This window comes from Oreochromis niloticus, linkage group LG1 (genome assembly GCF_001858045.2).
Source record: "Oreochromis niloticus isolate F11D_XX linkage group LG1, O_niloticus_UMD_NMBU, whole genome shotgun sequence".
Lineage (NCBI taxonomy): Eukaryota > Metazoa > Chordata > Actinopteri > Cichliformes > Cichlidae > Oreochromis > Oreochromis niloticus.
In genome coordinates this window covers 9596199-9603889 of record NC_031965.2, presented here as the reverse complement: position 1 = coordinate 9603889, position 7691 = coordinate 9596199, and the positions used below count along the sequence as shown (strand labels likewise).

Genomic DNA, 7691 nt, shown 5'->3' with positions numbered 1-7691 from the left:
ACCGTGTGTGTGTGTGTGTCTGTGTGTAGTCCAGCTCCGCATCATCACACTGAGGGCCACTTGTAGTTCTGCTGAAAGCGTAAAACCAACCCACCGTCGTTTTAAGGACCTTTACCACCTTCACGGGCCTTGTGCTGTAAAATGAGAGCCGCCGAGACACATCTGACGGCTGGTGTTGTCTCAAGTTGACCAACCGAGCTCATGTTTTAGGCAACTCACCGTTTTTATTCTCGTGCAGCTGGCTTTTACTCCCAGTGACACGACACAGAGCTCTGACATCACATTAGACCGTGGCCTTTCCGTATCACCCGCTGGTATTTTACATTTGCAGAGCTTCGCTGGTTTTTAGGCTCAACGCAGGCAATGGAGGCTCCTGCTTCCACCTTCAAAGTGGGAGATTCTCCACCTGACGTCAATGCCGAGTGACTGACGCAGCCCACAGGAGAAGGAAGTCTGCTATATAACTCAATTTGTTATTGGCAATAAACATAAAGCGGGCTGCATAAAAAATGACCTCTTGTGCTAAAACTAAAGCCTGGTTAGCGCGTTTTTAACCACATTTGATAGGCTGCGGGGCGTCCGCGCGCGCGTGTTGTGGATGGCGGGGCGCGAGGGGGGTTACAGGAACCGTGCTTCCAGCGGCAAAACCATGAATTAATAAAAAATAAATAAATAAAATCAAAAGCCTATTTCTGCCTTCTTTCGCCATTCGGTTTAAATCAAATCGCATCTTTTCCCCCCATGTCTTCTTTTTCTTTTCTTTCCTTTTTCCTCCACAGTGTATATTAGGGAAGACATGAGGGCGTGCACGCGCGCGTGCAGTGCAACAAGGAGGGAGAAGCGGGAGCTCGCGCCAGTTCTCAAACAGCCCGCACGCGCTCGAAATTCCTCCAAGGAACCTCTGCGAGCTTTTCTTTTTTCATCACGCGCGAGCTAAAAATAGAAACGGGGTTGGATCGTGATCCAGAAATAGATAGGGGGCATCACTCCTATAAAAGGCACACCATTCAAGAGTACAGTGAAGAAGCGGAAAGCCGGAGCACATTTTATGGTTAATAAAAAGAAGAAGAAAAAGAAAAGAGGCGTTTTATTTGGGGGGTCCTCTTTTTGTGCCACTTTTCGTGTTTTTAAAGGAGTCTCCGCTGCTACAATGGTGAGTTGTAGGCTATATACCTTCCTGTACCTGCCTGATCTTTTTTTTCTTTTTCTCTTTTTTAAATGCTTTGCTAAAAAAAAAAAAAAAGCTGTTTGCTATAGTGCTTCTATTCACAGTGCTGTAAAAGACGAGGAAACCGCAAATGTTTGAAAAACCAAACAAACAAAAAACGCCGTGTCACGAGTGTTTTGTGTGGATTTCTGCTATTTTTGCCGCATGCTTGAAGGGATATCAAGCAGTCCGCGTTTGTAGCTACCCGGGGATCACCCTCAGCTATGCTTAAAAAAGGGGGGTGGATGTGTCTTTTTGTCGGTCTGCTCGAAATAATGTTGCCATTGTTGCTCTTATTAGCTGCACTTCGTGACGTTAATCTCAAGCCTTTCGCTATAGACGAAGGCTGTTAGAGCGAGTGGGGAGCTGTCCCCTTGTTGGTGGTGCTGAAGTGTTTTAAGACTGGCTTTTGCTTCTTTTTACACTCTAGTTGTAGCTTGGTGCACTACGTTTTTCACAGTGGGCTTTTTGGGCGATTACTTCTCTCTGCTTGCTTTTTCCTCTTTTTTGTCTTTAATTAGTAGTGGAAAGCTCTATTATCTTTTCGCTATTTTTTCTCCACCCCTCCATTCCTATTGCTTACGCTGCAGGGTGAGCAGCTCAAGCAGCAATCCGCCTCAGATACTCAAATATAGCGCAACCTTTACAATTTGATCCTTCTTTGCAGATTCCCCCCCTCTTCCGTGCACGATGAGTCTCGAGTCGTGACTGCTGAAAGTGAGTAAGGCGCGTGCTGCGTCAGTGGCGTCTGGCTTCGGTGCGCTCGAGACAGATGGGGGGAATCGTGACCGGCTGGGAGAGGCGTCCACGAATGAACGGCTGGACGGCCCAATGAAAACGAAGCGAGGGTAGGGCCCCTTGGTTCGGCAGCTGGAAGTCTGGAGCCAAATTAAGCGTTTGCAAATAAAGAAAACTTTATTATTAATGGGACTGAATAGGAGGGGGGTATGGTAGTTTTTCTTTTTTCTTTTTTTTGCAGCATCATTAAAAGGGATCCACAAGTGGTGCAATCACATCACGACGTTTTCTCGCGCGCTTTCAGCTGATGTGATGGATTAAAAAAATAATAATAATATTTATGTTTTTTGGACTGAGTGTCACACTAATGTCCGTAGTGAACGTTGTTTGGGAGGGGGTGTTTCGGAGGCGGTGGGGTGGGGGGTGGTCATGAAAAACTGTCAGGTGCTTCGGCCTCCTGCTTAGGTGCTCCTTTCCTTTGCGTTGCTATTGGTCGATGGCGACTCGTCCCGTCCAATCAGCTCGCTGCCATCCTCTGCTGCGTGTTAAAGTCTATAACGGCAATGAGATGCCGCCTCTCTTCGTCGCCGCTCTTTTTTAATAACAAGGATTCGCGCTGTTGCGAAGCTATGCCAATCCAGCGGATTCGAGCTCAATTTTGCTAGGTACATCTTCGCTGGGAAGTCATCTAAGCTCGTGATCATGTGCAAAAATCGCCCTAATGAGCAACGTTTCTTTTCTTTTCTTCTCCATTTTTTCTTTCTTTCTGAAATCTGAAAACACTTTGAGGATGAAGACCCCGAGGAATCGGTGACTGGAGTTTTTTTTTTCTTTTTCTTTCTTTCTTCTTTTTTCTGAAGCTGTTGCAGTTGTCCGTCACGAATCTTTTTGCGGTCTGGGCTTGCTGTGCATACATGAATCTGGGAAGCCCTTACCCCAAAAAGCATTTGTGGAGGATCCAAACATCGTTCGTGTTGTTGAGACTGAGAAGTCACATTGCTGCTGTCAGGCTCTGTGGTGTGTTGGAAGAATGAGATTTGGGATCACAAAGTGTACAAGTGTGACCCATGCTTTTATTAGACCCCCCCCCCCCCCCCCCCCCAACACACACACACACACACACACACACACACACACACACACACACACAGGGTGCTCAGTTGTAACAAGGTGTTTTTACACATTTCATTTAGATTTTTATTTTAACACATGAATCTCTTGCACCTCCTGCTTTGATGCAGCACTGAGTGAACAGAGGGAAGGAAAACAAAACAATAAGGAGTGCTGTCTTGCACCTCAGAACCCACTATCCAAACTCACACACAGTATAATTATGCACAGTTTTTTCTATTGTGCTATAAATAAACATTTTATCCTCTACTAATAGTTTTTTTTAATTAATGATTTAGTTATTCTGCATAAACATTACAACACCATGTGAATGCATTTCCTTGTAATCATATACTTATATTTGGAAGAGTTTTTGAGCTCACTGGAATTGCTCCAATCTCTGTCTTGATGTTTCCCAAAGCCACGTCTGACGCTCGTTTAAAAGACAGTTCCAGAAAAACAAAAGTGGTCTAATCTAACAACACACAGACACACACATTTTTGTGTCTCCTTTAAACACTGTGAGTTTTGGTTTACGTGCGTGACTTTGCCAAAACTTACTTGGAGTCCTGTGTTTAAGATAGCAAGATGAGATTTACAGTGTGGGTTACAGCGGCACCCCTTCCTATTAAGAACACATGCATTCTGCTCATTTATAAAAGAACTATCTTCTCAAAAAGAACGTGCTGGTGTGAAATACATTCACATGTCATTAGAAATAGAATTATAAATATACACGAAGGCTAGAAAAGCAGTTCTAAAGACTACAGACAAAAAATAAGATAAGATCAAGCACATTCAGGATTGGTGCTGCTCTCTCTAGGACCTCAAATGAACCCTCAGTGTCATTAAAACACCTCCACCTTAAGTTTGGCTGTTCCACGACATGAATGTACAGGAGGGGAAAAAAAGTCACAGCACACAAAGCAGTAAAACCTCATCCAACTTCATATGAGTTACTAAATTCAATTCAAATTAAAAAATTGCAGCCTGCGCTGTGAGGTATTACTCGGTGGGTTCCATAAAGACATAAAGAGAAAACCCCCACAAATAAGCATCTTGTATATAAACTGAAAACTGGACAGACACATGTCCGGATGAAGGAGGTAAAAATGAGCTCAAAATTCTGTGAGTAATGAATATATGGAAGAAATTTTTCAACATTTCTGCAGCTGGAAAAAGTCACGTAAATCTGCCGACTTAAATAAAGTGTCCGGGGTTGTGAGGTGTGCGCATAGATGTCAAAGGGAAAACCAGAAGATGTCCAGTGTGTGCTTCGTTTCTCATTTTATTTCTTTGTTGAATAGTTTGCTTGTTTAAAACATCTTCTCTCTATTCCTTGCTTATGGTTCTGTGAACTAAACTGGCTGCTGTAAACTGCATCACAGGGCACTTCCCACGACATGCTGAGCATTTCATTTTCCACTCCCCTGTTTTGACTTCTGATGCATTTTCCTTTTTACAATTACAGCTTACTGGGCATGGATATTCATACTAGTATCACCCTGTGTGCTTCTACTCCTTTATATCTGTATATATCTGTACATTTACCCCGTTACTCTTCACAAGCACCTGTTTGCCATTGTGTCAATTCTGGCACAAAGAATGAAGAAAAACTCTTTATTATGGCAATAATGTTGCCTCAGCATACTAATATTATTACTATTATTATCATTAATTCACTTTTTGTCATTGTTCTTGGGGTTTTTTTTTTTTGCCTTTTGTACTCACAGGTTCTTCACATCACACATTTGACGATGAGACACAGCAGCAGTGACCAAAGCGCAGTGAGGTCAGCGGGTGGAACCAAGTGAGGGAATCTGTAAAAGGGAAGTAAAGTCATTTTATTTATTTTTTATTTTGCAAAATCAGCTGGTAATATTCTCATGGTGTGAGGATGTAATCCTCACCTTCGACACGTACACAGACAGACTCGATGCGTTTACCTTACATGCCCTTCTTTTTCATTCATCTTCTTCTTTTGTTCTCCGTCTGTTATTGTGGATCAAAATGCATTATGATCATTCCAAGAAGGAAACTGATTCAGCTTAAGCAAACTTTTCTTTTACCCTCTTTTGTTAAATACTGGACTGTTTAACAAAGGCACAAGGGGCACATTTAACGTGTTGACAATCAAATATTCATATTGTGTTTATAACATGCCAATACACAGTCCTGTGTAGGGTGCCTGTTTTTTCCAACCCACACTGCCATGCGTACACCGTCAGATCTCCACACATATGAGTCTTCAGATTATTGCACAATGTTATGATGATTGTGGGATTGTTCCATGATTTTTGTTAAACTTTTTAAACCTGCCTTAATCAGGATCGAATTCTGAGGTCACACACAGGCTGAAAGAAGCAGGAAGTGACCCCCCCCCCCCCCCACATCTCATGAAGTCATGAGCTCCTGGTTTAGAAGAATATGCCCAACACTCCCTATCAGCACCTCCCCTCCAGGACATCTCTTAAATCAGCTTACCTGCTGACAGAAAAGTAAAAGTACATAGCTCCAAAATATACACACACTGGTTAGAAGGCAGTCTTTTGTCATTGTGTGTTGATGGAGGTTTGGGAAAAGGACAGGGACAAGGTAGAAATACTTAAAAAGGTCTTTTCAACAGTGAAGGACACCATACTTTAAAAAAGTATTTCACAAACCAAATAAATAATTTAAGGAGAACAGAGGGATTCTGAAATTTTATACTGGAAAATATACAAAAATGTAGATTAATGGTGTGGTGTGTGTGTGTTTCTCTCTTTTTCTACAGGGCTGTACTGTATGCGTCATTGCTGACATATGGGACCGCAAATGAGAAGCTGATTTGTAGTTTTAAATGTGTTAAACACGTCTGCGTCAAGCTCCACAGGAGATATCCCATGGAAATAATGTTTGTAAACGTATTAAGCGATGCCAGCTTTATTGTTTTGCAGTGCTTTTCCTGCTTAGACGTAAAATCACTGTTAATTCATGACAGCGGGCAGAATGAAATTTTCGTTACGAGTTAATGTGCGTCTGTGCTGTAGTGTTGGCTTTTCAGACGTAAGAGTGGATGCCTGCATGCCTGGATTCGAGACACTGCCATTATGTGCAAAAGGGCAGTGAAGAAAACATGCAAAGTTTCCCACAGGATCCTGAGATTTATATGATTACTTTGTTGAGATTTTGCATGGACACTGTTATGCAAATGTCACTAAATACTTGAAAGCCACACGCATGTGTTCTGCACCTACGTTTGTGTATCAGGCAGAAAGGTTTCAGATAAACACAACAAGAATTACATAGAAACTATACAGTTTTACAGTTTGCAGAGAAACTCACTTAGCATGGAGTAAGTTAAAATAAAAATAAGAGAAGTGAGCATTTCCAAAAAATAAATATGTCAATAAATAGATACACTCCCTTGTAAAGGGTGCCATAATAAATGCATTCAAATACGAGTTACCTTGAACATATAACATTTAACTCAGGTGTAGATTTTCTCCATGATAACAGACTTCTGTTTCCCTTAACAACAGGTCAGATAAGACACAAATAGCATGTGGACAAACTGTATCCAGTTATTATTGAGGTGTGTGTGTGTGTGTGTGTGTGTGTGTGTGTGTGTGTGTGTGTGTGTGTGTGTGTGTGTGTGTGTGTTCTGCTATACAATCCTGTTTTCTTCTTCAAGATTCTTTGCTTTGCTATGTAATTCATTTCTTTTAAAATTAATATTACATTTCAGCTCAGTCTCTTTCTTTCTTGTTTTCTCTTTCAGGTGTTTAAAAAGTCAGTGATATGCAAAACTTAAACAGATTTCCCGACTGTGATTTCATTTTCTCCTTTGCCCTTAATATACACCGAATTTCAATTTTGTGGTACGTCATTAACTGTGTGTATTATTATCATTATTATTGTCTTCAAATAAAGTTATTTCAAGTCTTTATGCAGCAACATGGATGATTAATAAAAGCCTTGTGAAATCCTGCATCGTGTGTCTTCATTGAGTTTGCATGTTTGATTTGAGGAGATAAGCCTTTGTGTTCACATTTTGTAAAGAATTAGGAATTCACACACCAATGTGATACTTTGCTGTAAAGACGCACACGGAACTACACATTAATAAAAGCCAGTGGACATGACGTATTGTGGAGTGTGTGTGTGTGTGTGTGTGTGTGTGTGCATGTGTAAGCTGAATCTGACAGACGTAAAGATTCAAAATAAAATCTATACTGATCTCCTGTAAAATCCTCAAAAAGAAAAAAAGGAAAATGTAAAAGTTGATGAAAGAATGCGATGTTTGTGTGTTGTACAAAAACTAGTCAGTGTCTTAGAGTGCACGGACACAAATCTCATCATCTTGTCACACTTTTCTGTATCAAAAATAACAAAAACAATGACATCACAGTAAGGCGCTGTCTCTCAACATGTGGTGTTAAATTACTATGGTCCAGCACATTGTGTTATTAAAAGAAGTCCGTGTGCTTCGGATAAAGAGATTTTACTCATCAGGAGCTTAAAAAAAATAATGAAAGAAAAAAGTCAGATAAATTTCTCGATTATTTATCAGCACTGCAGGTTTGACTTTCACTTTTTACCCACTCACTATCAGGCCAGCCGTACTCACCATCAGACTCACGGTCACCACTTTGGG

At 41.2% G+C, this 7691-nt stretch overlaps 1 long non-coding RNA gene across 1 annotated transcript; it reads left to right on the top strand.

The window, feature by feature from the left end:
- Positions 1–843: 843 nt before the first annotated feature.
- LOC102078281 (uncharacterized) lies at positions 844–7025 on the top strand. Its single transcript, XR_266626.4, has 2 exons — positions 844–1153; positions 4789–7025. It is a non-coding gene; the product is annotated as an uncharacterized LOC102078281 (long non-coding RNA).
- Positions 7026–7691: the final 666 nt, after the last annotated feature.